At 41.0% G+C, this 12,967-nt stretch overlaps 1 protein-coding gene across 14 annotated transcripts in view; it reads left to right on the plus strand.

The window, feature by feature from the left end:
* KALRN (kalirin RhoGEF kinase) overlaps positions 1-12,967 on the plus strand; it is a 673,147-nt gene that overhangs the window by 483,351 nt on the left and 176,829 nt on the right. The window lies entirely within an intron of this gene.

The raw sequence follows: 12,967 nt of genomic DNA on the forward strand, positions 1-12,967 counted from the left end.
CCAATCTTTATTCCCCTCAGCCGGGCTGGCCAGGGCACTGCCATGAGCTGGTAACAAACTTAGTCTGGTTCTCTGGGGAAGCAGGCATTGTTAGAAACCTCATGGGGCGGGGGCGGGTCAGGAGGGCAGAACCAGACAAAGAGGCTTCCATTTACTGAGCACATTTCTCATACAGATGCTGGGAAGGCACCCGATATACATCATCTCCTCTAATCTTCACAGTCATCCTGAGAGGCAGACAGTTCTGTCTTCATTTTCCAGCTGAAGAGGCTGAAGCTAAGAGAAGTAAATAACTTACACGATAAGTCATAAAGCTAGAAAATAGCAGCTCTGAGATTCAAATGTAGGTCTCTGATCTCCAGATCCATGCTTTTTCAAACCACAGGCCTGATGGCCCAGTGCCAGCTTGGGTTCTCCCCTGTGTACTGTCACGGTCTTCACCTTAATGAATTATGCACCTTCTGTATGCCCTGGGGGTAGGGGGCGAGCACAGCCAGTATCCTGCTCTTCCTTGTGTGATTGGAGGTCTCTTACAGGCCAGGTCTCTGTGACCACATCCATGTCCCTGTGACTTATGCAGAGCACAGGCTGATGAGGCTAAGATCACCATCTGGCTTTCACAGGGATTTGCTCACTCAGCAAATACTAGTACCTGCAAGTACTGGGCATTATGAACTAGGTGGACAAATATAGACTCACCCCGTTCTCAGGGAGCTTACCAGTAGAGGAGACATACATTAATCAAGTAACTCATCAATGGATCTATAATAACCGCTGAAAGGGACCTTGAAGATCACTGAGATCAACAAATGAAATGAGACCCAGAATAGCTACCCAGTTTGCCCAAGACCACACAGCGAGTTAGGGGCAGAGGACTAGAACTCAGAACTCCTGTTTTTCACTCTTAGACTACTGTTTTCCCTGCCACATCACACTCTAGTCTGCTACAAACATAGACTGTCCCCAGCCCCAAACAGCCAGATAAACATGTTGATCAATCAGTACACTAGCCCGTCTAGTAGAATCCAGATAGCACATTTTGTAATGATAAAGAGTATAGTGAACCAAATCCCCAAGGATGGCATATACTCAACCCATATTTATAGACTTATTTCAGAGCCCAAAGCAGGAGCAGAGAGGCAAGGCTCTCATGTTGTAGCAACCTTGCCTAATAAGGATGCTCGCAGGTGTTTCGGTGTTTTGGTCTGACCCCACTATTTCCTCATCTCCCAGGTTCAGCAGATATTCATTCACTCATTAATTCAACAGATATTTACTGAGTGTCCGCTAGTCCACTAGGCACAGTTCTCAGAGCTGGGGACACAGCAGTGGACAAAATGGACTGCCCTTGTGGAGCATACTTTCTAGCTTAGAGGGAGACAGACAATCCACCAAGTAAAGAAGTAAATAACACAGCAAATTAGAAAGTGATAAGTGTTACAAAGAAAAGTAAATCAAGAAAGGGGGTAGGCAGTCTCTGAGGTGGGGATGCATTTTTAGGGTGGTTGGGATAGAGACCTACCTGAGAAAATGACGTTCCAGATCATCATTTACATACACACACACACACACACACACACACACACATCATCATCATCATCATTTACATACACACACACACACACACACACACATGCACACACACATACCCACATACTCACACTGTGCACTGTGAAGAGTCCCGTAAGCCTTCCCCTACCTCCTGCAGAAAAATAAGTTTGTCAGTGGAATGTCCCAGAGTCTGATTCCTAGCTTGCTTTTTTTGTTCTTAAATTTGAGCATGTATCAGACTCATCCGGAGGACTTGTTAAAACAGATTGCTGGGCCCCACTCCCAGAGTTTGTGATTCAGTAAGTGGGGGTAGATCCAAGAATTTGCATTTCTAACAAATTCCCACGTAATACTAATGCTTCTCATCCAGGGACCACACTTTTAAAGCCACCAAGTTAATCTATTATAGATGGAAGGTCCCTGTTACCCAAAAAAGGATGCATCCATTCACTAGGGTGTGTGGATATTATCAGAGTAGCTATCCTTGAAGAGCAGGGGTCTATCAAGAAAGGGGACTATTTTTAATTGGGTTAAGCTTCAGAAACCCCAGCCTGAGGCCCCAAGCACTGAGGAGGTAGGGCAAGGGACAGTTCCTGGAAAGGTGGCAACAATAATATTTCATTGCTTATCTAATAGTGCTTTGCATTTTCATAGCATTTAATACTTTTACAAGTCCTTTAGCCCACTATCCTCTTTTCGCACAGTTAACTTGTGAGGTAGACAGAATAGGTGTCATTATCACATTTTTTGGAAACTTGAGACACAAAGAGGTTATATGACCTCCCTTGGGCATCAAGGAACCCTAGTGGCCTTATGACTAGTCCAGTGTTCTTTCTCTTTTAACACTTTTCATAATGCTAGCTATGGTTTCCTCCTTGGCCATCTACCCGTTGGTCATTGAAATCCAGGACATCTAGTCACTCTTTGCCTTTTGCTCTGTTTAAAATCCCACTCGCTGCAAGTGGATCATCCATGTGGGCGACTAACTGTGGCAAATACTAAGCCTTGCATGAGTTTCCTCTGCCATAAACACATCTCTTCTACTACCAGCTATTGTGCATAGAAAATGCTAACTCATTTTAATATTAGCCTAAGCTAGAACTAATCATTATGAAAGCAAACCTGCTGGGGGAAAAGCACACATAATACTTCCAAAGGCAAATAGAAATGGCATTTTGATTATATGTACCATTGCTTCCTTTCCATTAGCAGAGATAATTGAAAATTTTCTGTATCACTAAAGCACACAGCAAAATGAGAGTGGGTTTTGTTAAATCTGATGGCTGGTGAATCACTTTCCCAGGTATTCAAATATATATTTAAAAAAAAAAAAAAAAAAACATGGGCATGAAAGGTAAAATTCTCCCTTCCAGTATTTGCTCTTCTGGTGATTTTCTCCAGTCCTGCACTGATTCCTCACAGTGAGAGAGTGAAGTCTCTCATTGAATCTCACATTCACTGGGTTTCAAAGCGCTGTCTCTTTTCAACTTCCATACTGTTTTTGATCAACCAAGAGCCCAAGGTTTTAAAAGTTTTATTTCTAAAACTGCCCTCATCTGTCCCTCAACCCATTGAAATTCTGACATCTTCCTTTAGTACTGCCATTGGGACCACTCATTGGTTCAATAAGCATTTATTAAGCACTTATTGTGACCAGACCTTGTAAGAGCCACTGAACAGGCTATAAGATTGAGTTAGAACTAATCCTGTCCTCAAAGAACATGGCATATAATAGAATCACTCTATAAATTATATAGAATAATTAACATTCAAGTCTATTCTGGATGCAAATTATAAACCCATGTAAGTTTCTCCCATTTTCATTCTCTTTACTCACTGTATGCTTAATTAAAGCTAACTGATGAGTTATTTTAGCTTCAACATAAAATAGGCATCATTAGGAAAAAAGATGTACCTGGGAAGGAAAAGAGTGGGATGGAGAAGGAGCACTGCTCTCTTTTCTGAGCTCGCATGGAGATCTCCATCAGCAGCCCAAAAGCATGGTAACAGGGGACAGTATAGGATCTACAATCTGCTGTTGATTTCCACACATGGACTGTCACAAACTGACTATATAAGGGTCATAAAGCTTATATGATTAGAAATTCCATATTGATGAAAGATCCAGTGTGAATGTGTTTTTACTGAGTTTTAGAGTCCAAAGTATGATATAAAAATGACTATTCCTTAAGAAAAAGTCCATGCCCACTACAACACAGGGACTGAGCAAATAAGAAAACAGGTGGATCTGGGGGAGATGGGGTGAGATGCAGAAGATTCTATTAGTTGGGTCAGTGTCAGAGAGTCCATGAGAAGAAGAGATTCAGACCACAATCCAACAATGTATGTGTATGTGCATGTTTGTGTGTGGATATATACACAATTACCTATACATAGAATGGTGTTGAAGGCCAGTAAAAAGGATTTTGTAAGAATGTGAGCCCTTAAATAAATTGTTTTTTTTTTAATTTTTTTTAACGTTTATTTATTTTTGAGACAGAGAGAGAGCATGAATGGGGGAGGGTCAGAGAGAAGGAGACACAGAATCCGAAGCAGGCTCCAGGCCCCGAGCTGTCAGCACAGGGCCCAACGTGGGGTTCGAACTCCGGGACCGCGAGATCATGACCTGAGCTGAAGTTGGCCCCTTAACTGACTGAGCCACCCAGGCACCCCTAAATTCTAAATTCATAATCCAAAAAAGAAGATGAGTTTAGAAAACCAAAAGTACAGCTGAAAGATAAGGATAAAATTGTAGTTCTGCTGACCAAGTGACTCAAAGAATACCACTAACACCTTTCCCCCTGTTTATTGGGCCACCTGAATGCGCAGCACCTTAAAGTAGCTGCTCAGGCTCTGACCCTCCTCTGGGCTTTGTAGATAGTAGAATCCCAAGAGAGGGGGTTGGGGCAGATATGCAGCTAAATCTCATATCTGTCTCGTGAACTCTATTTCTGCCAGCTCTGCAAGCCTCTCCTGGCCCTAGAGGGGGTTTTCACAGCACAGGTGCTATATCCAGTCTTACCAGTGACTATCAAGCGTGCTAGTGGCAAGATAAAGTAACCAGGCATACTGTGGGTGGGTGTGGTCATGGATAGTGGTAGACACAGAATGTAGAGGATTCAGAAATAGCAGAGATGGGGGATGGGGTCTCTATGTATCTGCCTTTGAGTTTCTGGGATGATGGAATAAGGAGTGTCATTCTGTTTGTAAGAATATCCAAGGACTCTGTTGTCTATTAGTGGTGGCCTTTTAATGGGCCTTACACCCAAGCATAACCTAGAGTTTTTAGATTTGGTATTGCCAAGTTTTGCCCAGTTGTTATGGCACCAATCAGGGTAAAAAGAAGTACTAGGGTGGGAGTGGGAACTGAAACATAGTTGATGTAAAAGCAGGATTTAGATTGCATTGGTTTGGCACACTTACTCAGAGAGTGACCCAAAGTATGGCACTCCAAGTATTGCTCTGGTGTCGCATAGATTCATGAGGACTTGCGTGGGCTTCTTGGCCCTGAGAGGAGCAAGTCAGTGATAAAATTGATTTACATAGTTCAGTTCCTCCAAGACCAGATGGAAGTTAAGATGGAAATAGGAGGCTTTGTACTTTCCAGACTCTTCCTACATTCTCATTTGGTGTTGAATGTGTTACATATTGCTTTATTTTTTGGTATTTCTGGGACTATCCAACCAACAGATTTGTTGGAGAGCCATAGATGTAGACCTCCAAGCCCAGCCATCACAAACAATCTAAGTACTCTCAGGCTTAGAGATGGAATAGGTCATTAAAGAGGGGGCCCCTTGTAGGGCACAATTGATTGGTTAATGTTGCAGAATATAAGTGGTGACATTTCAGCTTCATGGCACAGTCCAAGATTGTTGATAGGGCCAGCAGGTACCTAGGCTTCTAGGAGAGGCCATCAACTCAGCATTCCTAGCTTCTGAGGAATGAATGACTCAACAATTAAAGTGAGAAGGTAATTAGCCCACTGTGTCTGATGGTGTAACAAGTACGATTGCTTAGATCATCCCACATGCCCATTTCCCATCATGCTATTGGCCCCATATTTGGCCATAATAGTCAGAAACCTGGCTTGTTTTCTCCTGGATTAAATGTCTTATATAAGAATGCATATACAAGTAGAGGTGGAGAATTTAGAGGGTTGGGATGGGATAGTATCAATAGTTACATTGGACATATTGGTCTCTTTGGCAAATGCTTGACATGGGGGAGGCATGTCAAGGATTATGCCCAAAGTAATGTGATGATTTGGGTTCTAGATGGTCCCCTCAACTATCAGAGACTTGGGAAAGACTAATACATCCAAGGGGTCAATGTGGGGGTCATTCATCAAAAAAAAAACAAGAAAATGGATGTTGTCAGTAATTGGTGACTCTCAACAAATACTTAGATATCCACCACATAATTTATTCATTCAACAAATATTTATTGAATACCTACTCTGCCAGGCACTATTTTAGACAACAGCAACAACAACAACAAAACAGAGATTTCCTACCCTCATGGAGCTGACATTCTGGTGGGAATACAGACAAATAAGTAAAATATATAAAGTGCCAGCTGATGATATATGCCATACAGAAAAATATAACTTCAGAGGGAGGTGAGGAGTGGAGGGGGTGAGGGAAGAAGTGAGAGGAGGGTCTGAGTTCTAGTGACTGACATGAACAGTGATATAGAGTATAATGAAATTATACTCACTCCCAAGTCACATAGTGGTGATGAGGCTGTGAGTGTTGGAGGAGGTGGTGGTGGTGAGGGTTCTAGTAGAAAGACACACAAGGTTTTAGAAATCTCTCTCCATTACTCCCCAGTCAAACATGAAGATGTGGGGAGGAGTGGTCTTACCTAGGAACAGATAGCAGCTCTCAAATAAGATGGCTTCTTCCCCAGCCTTCATGCCTCCATTGGAACCAAGAGGATGCCCAAGAGTGTGCCCTAGAATTCACATGGGTCCCCAGACTACTCCCTCGGTCTCTACCAGTCCAAGGGAGCCTTTCTGATGTGGTATTAGGCTGGGTCAGAGGAACCTATATTCCATTCAGACTGATAAGGACCTCACCTGTACTATTTCCAAACATCCCTCAAAGTTCGCATGATAAGATCCTTGAACGTAAACCCATATATGGTCCAAATATAAAATGAATCTAGGAACCAAGAGTTCATGGAATACAGTATGCATAAATGTCTGGAAGCTCCAAGGGGCATTGCAGATCATGAGAAGTGTCACAGTATTTTTATCCTTAATAGATTGAAAATATCAATTCCCTTTCATTACCTCCCCCAGTTCCCAGTAGACTGCAGGGTGCCTTAAGTGTAGCTTGATAAAGGTTTAGCAGCAGCAGAATAGTTTCCAACTATGCCTGTTTAGAGACAAACCTCAGTCACCAGTACTAAGGCAGAGAGAGTCCTGGTTCTCTTTATCACAAACAGCACAGGGCCCCAGGAGACTCATTGAAGAGGTCCAGAAATTCCTGTTAAAGTCTTGAGATAGGAATCTGTTTCTTGGGTGCAAATAATAGATATGTTCAACCTCTATCTGAGTCCTTGTCAACAGGAAGATGGCTCAGTTACAGTTGTGGTATAAATGGAGTTTCCCGATTTCCTCTCCCCAGACCTTATTGAGGACTCATTAAATGTAGGCAGCAAACTTGGGGGTTAAGGAGAAGCTGGCTGTCTCCTCCCACTTATGGGTTTGCCCTTGAGAGACAAGCTTTTGAGGTTGAAGCCGAATGAGCGAGGAGCTCAGATACTACCGTGCGCATGTGCACACGCACACGTTCATTGTGTGATAGCTTCTATCTAATGCTAAGCCTTATCTCCAGAAAGATACACTGTTCAGTCAAGTCCAGAGAGTTGTCTCCCAGAGCTATTAGTCTCAAATGGCATTGGTTAGGCCCTCTGGAAAAGGGCCGCATGGGACAAGTTCCTTGCAGCTCAGCTTTTGGTCCAGGAGCCAATTGGTGGCAAATAAAGTGACAAACAAAATCACATTTTCTGTGTGGCTGTGAGAAATCAAATGTGGCACTTAGTTACTTTCTATTTTCCTGGAGCAACATGTGTTGCCTGTGTGGCAGGGGACTTCTGACCATACCTGATATGGGTCAACTGTCTTTTGGCCTGTTTCGATGAAAATTTAGTTGTAAACTAAAACTAAAAAAAAAAAAAAAAAAAAAAAAAAAAAAAAAAAAAAAAAAAAGATGCAAATGGATGTAAGTTTGAACTTACATGCAGATATAGATCATTATCTAGACAAGGAATCAGGACAGTTTTATAGGATCCATGTCAGATCATACTAGGAATTGGACTTGTCATTGCTGCAGGGTAAGTTCTGTGAGGGCAAGTATTCTTGTCTGACTTTTTCACTGTTGTATCTCCACTGCCTATACCAGTGCCAGACACATAGTACGGACTGCAAGTCCAATTGCATAATGTAGAGCATTAGTGTGCAGAAAGACAGAGAGAAATATTCTACATTTTTAATGCAACCAGACTGGCAGCCAAATACCTGCATTGCACCACCAGGGAGTAGGAAGGCATTCCACAGAATAATGTCATTCTTGGCAAAAACAGGGTCATGATGTTTGAGTTCCATCCAGATAATGCAAGAGTAGAAGACAGGTCTGGTGTGTGATTGTACAGGCAAAGTTCAAATGTAAGACCGAAAGCCAAGGAAACCAATTGAAAATTTAGCAAAGAAATTGCAAGGTCATAATCCAAGGAGCAAAGGGGAACCTGGCTGTACAGCCAAGTGTGGGAAACTACCATGAGGTTGGTCGCTGACAATTCAAAGGATTCTCATAAATGCCAACTCCTTTCTCAACAGTTTTTATTGTATTACCCAGTCATGAAACTTTAAGTGAATGACTTGGCCTTTGGCCTCTGTGGAGCATTTTTAATTAAGAATGGCAAATGGGAAGATTAAAAAAGGAAAAGCACCAAGGGCCAGGAGCTACAGAGAGAATAAACCCAGCAAAACACATATTCAAGAAAAATGAAACACTTGCTCTAAGAAGTCAATTTGAAAAATGTCTCTCACTTGATTTTCTTTACTGAGTTGTTCACCAATGAGGAATAAAGTTCTAAAAATAGTGTCGATTGGGGGCACCTGGGTGGCTCAGTCAGTTGAGCATCCAACTTCAGCTCAGCTCGTGATCTCACGGTTAGTGAGTTTGAGCCCCGCTTGTGCTCTATGCTGACAGCTCAGAGCCTGGAGCCTGCTGAGTTCTGTGTCTCCCTCTCTCTCTCTGCCCCTCCCCCACACACGTGCACACACATGCATGCTCTCTCTCTCTCTCTCTCTCTCTCTCTCTCTCTCTTTTTCTCTCAAAAATAAACATGAAAATAAATAAATAAAAGTAAAAATAATGTTGATTGAAAATGCACTTCTCCTCTGCCCTGCCCCACCCCCATGCCCTTGACTCTTATTAAGCATTCCTAAGACTCCAGGAAATGACAATGCAAGAATTAATGCCCTTGTTTGTGAGTCAGCCTAAGAGAAGGCCAACAATGGTATCTGATGCAAATTCCCTAATAGCAAGTGAAGCTGGCCTTCAGCTTGATTTTATTGAGTTTTAAGACCATTCCAAAGTATACACAAGGAATATAAAATATGGTCCTTAACTAGAAGAATTATGTAATCCAATTGTGTGAGGAAATACAAATACTCAAAGAACAAAATTCACACTATGTATAATGAATAGCTTTTGCATTAGCCTGAGGGATCCAAAAACTAAGATGATCTGTCCTCCCTCTGTGTCTTTATCCAACACCAAGGATGACTCATATCATGTAATAACAGTAATCTTCAGGTTGTTAAAAAAATAGTAATAGAACTAATAATAATAATCATGGTAGCAGTAGTAACAGCAGCAACAATAATAAAATCCAGTAGGTTTACACAAATTGCATTCAATTTGTATATGTCCATATTTGTCTCAGAATGGCCCCATTGCAACTCTCTCCCTTTCTTAACTTTATCTTTCCTACCACTCTCTCAATGTTCCTGGAGTCCTACCAGTATCCTTCCCTAAGACTGTTCCATCCAAAGAAGAGAATTAAAGTAGATGTATTTATCAGGATAAACTAGGTTATAGTGTGTCAACAACTCTGAAAATATTGGTGGGCTTAAAACAACAAGGATTTATTTCTTGCTGACACTATTATGTTCATAATGGGTTGGCAGGGGGCTCTGTTCATCATAGGGAATCAGGGGTTCTGGCTGATAGACCAGCTTCTAAAGTTGTCAATTACCATCCTAGACAAAAAGAGAATTCTTCAGGATCTTAACCCACAATTAAATGATCCAGTGTGGAAATGACTCAGCATCAATGGCCAGAACTAGTCTTAGGCCCTACAAAACCAACAGGAGCCAGAAAAAACAGCTGAGCTATGTGTCCAGAAGGCAGAGGGCTAAAAATATTTGGTGAACATCAGAATAACTACATTAGCAGTTAACATCAAGTGGTATTTGCAAATAATTTACATTTTGGCTCTTAACTCAATTATTTGGATTTTGGCTCTAACTCAGATTCTCAAATTTTGGGTCTGCTCAACAGATGAGTGTGTGTGTGTGTGTGTGTGTGTGTGTGTGTGTGTGAATTTCAAATGTATGTAGGCATACCTTGAAGATATTGTAGGTTCAGTTACAGACCACTGCAAAATAAAGCAAATACTACAATAAATTTAAAGCAAGTCAAATGAACTTTTTGTTTTCCAGTGCATATAAAAGTTAGGTTGGCACTATACTGTAGTCTATTAAGTATACATTAACATTATTTCTAAAAAACACTGTGTATAACTTAGTTAAAAAATACTTTGTTGTTAAAAAATGCTGACCATAATCAGAGCTTTCAGCAAATTGTAATCGTTTTACTGGTGGAGGGTCTTGCCTCTAAGTTATTGGCTGCTGACAGGTCAGGGTCATGGCTGCTAAAGGTTGGATGGCTACAGCAATTCTTTTTTTTTAATTATTTTTTTTAAATATAATTTATTGTCAAATTGGCTAACATACAGTGTGTTCAGTGTGCTCTTGGTTTTGGGAGTAGATTCCCATGATTCATCGCTTACATACAACACCCAGTGCTCATCCCGACAAGTGTCCATCACCGATTTTCCCCTTTCCCCCACCCCCCTATCAACGCTCAGTTTGTTCTCTGTATTTAATAGTCTCTTATGGTTTGCCTCTCTCCCTCTCAGTTTGTAATATTTTTTCCCCTTCCCCATGGTCTTCTGTTAAGGTTCGCAAATAAAACAACAATGACGTTCATGCACAGATTAAGTCCTCTGTTCACAATTTATCTGTAGCATGCAATGCTGTTTGGTAGTATTTTACCAACAGTAGAACTTCTTTCAAAATTGGAGTCAATCCTCTTAAAGCCTGCTGCTGCTTTATCAACTCAGTTTGTATAATATTCTAAATCCTTTGTTGTCATTTCAACAGTCTTCACAGCATCTTGCCCAAGAGTAGTTTCCAGCTCCAGAAACCAGTTTCTTTGTTCATCCGTAAGAAGCAACTGTTCATCCTTTAAGATTTTATCTTGAGATGACAGCAGTCTGTCACATCTTTAGGCTCCACTTCTAATTCTAGTTCTCGTGCTGTTTCCACCACATCTGTAGTTACTTCCTCTGCTGGAATCTTGACCTTCACAAGTTCTAACCAACTTCTTTCAAACTCCTGTTAATGTTGCTATTTTGACCTCTTCCCATGAATCACAAATGTTCTTACTGGCATTTAGAATGGTGAAAGCTTTCCAGAAGGTTTTCAGTGTACTTTGCCCAGATGCATCAGTGGAATCACTGTCTATCACAGCTATAGCCTTACAAAATGTATTTCTTAAATAATAAGACTCAAAAGTTGAATTTATTTCTTGATCCATGGGCTGCAGAATGGATGTTGTGTTAACAACAGTGTTGAAAACAACATTAATCTTGTACATCTCCATCAAAGTTCTTGTGGGTCCAGGTGCATCGTCAGTGATGAGTAATGTTTTAAAAAGAATCTTTTTTTCTGAGCAGTAAGTCTCAGCAGTGCGCTTAAAATCTTAAGTAAACCATGTTGTAAACAGATATGCTGTCATCCAGGCTTTGTCATTCCATTCATAGAGCACGAGTAGAGTAGATTTAGCATAATTCTTGATAGCATAATTCCTAAGGGCCCTAGGATTTTCAGAATGGTAAATGAGCATTGGCTTCAAATTAAAGTCAGCAGCTGCATTAGCCCCTAAGAAGAGAGTTAGCCTGTCCTTTGAAGGTTTGAAGCATTGACTTCTCCTCTCCAGCTATGAAAGTCTTAGATATCATCTGCTTTCAATAAAAGGCTGTGTTGTCCACACTGAGAATTTATTGCTTAGTGTAGCCACCTTCATGAGCTATCTTAGCTAGATCTTCTGGATAACTCGCTGCTGCTTCTACATCAGCATCTGCTCTTCACCTTGCACTTTATGCTATGGAGACAGCTTCTCTCCTTTAAACGTCATGAGCCAACCTCTGCTAGTTGCCAACTTTTATTCTGCAGCATCCTCACCTCTCTCAGCCTTCACAAAATTGAAGAGAGTTAGGACCTTGTTCTAGATTAGGCTTTGGCTTAAGGGAGTGTTGTGTCTAGTTTGATCTTCCATCTAGATCACTCAAACTTTCTCCATATCAGCAATAAGGCTGTTTCACTTTCTTGTCATTTGTGTGTTAACTAGAGTAGCAATTTTAATTTCATTCAAGAACTTTTCCTTTGCATTCGCAACTTGGCTAACTGTTTGGTGCAAGAGGCCTAGCTTTTGGCCTATGTTGGCTTTCAACATACCTTCTCATAAAGCTTAACTATTTCTAGCTTGTGATTTAAATTAAAAGATACACAGGCTCTTTATTTCACTTGAACACTTAGAGACCTTTGTAGGATTATTAGTTGGCCTAATTTCAGTATTGTTGTGTCTTAGGGAATAAGGAGGCCCAAGGGTAAGGGGAGATATGCGGGAATAGTTCATCAATGGAGCAGTCAGAACATACCACATTGATTAAGTTCATTGTCTTACATGGACATAGTTCATGGCAAACAATGACAATAGTAACATCACAAATCAACATAACAAGCATAATAATAATGAAAAATTTGAAATACTGTGAGAATTACTAAAATGTGACACAGAGACGCAAAATAAGCAAATGCTGTTGGAAAATGATACCAATTGACTTGCTCGATGTAGGGTTGCCACATACCTTCAATTTATAAAAAGCACAGTATCTGCAATGCAGAATAAAGCAAAGCACAATAAAACAAGGTGTGCCTGTATGTTGAAATAATATTATTCATGTAACCTGGGGGTTTTTTCCTGTTCCTCTCACTGCCTAACTTCCACCAGGCTCTGTCCATGACTGTTAGTCCCTATGTGTATTGGATAAGTGTTAA

The sequence above is a fragment of the Herpailurus yagouaroundi genome, unplaced genomic scaffold (genome assembly GCF_014898765.1).
Source record: "Herpailurus yagouaroundi ecotype Mexico unplaced genomic scaffold, PumYag 162, whole genome shotgun sequence".
Lineage (NCBI taxonomy): Eukaryota > Metazoa > Chordata > Mammalia > Carnivora > Felidae > Herpailurus > Herpailurus yagouaroundi.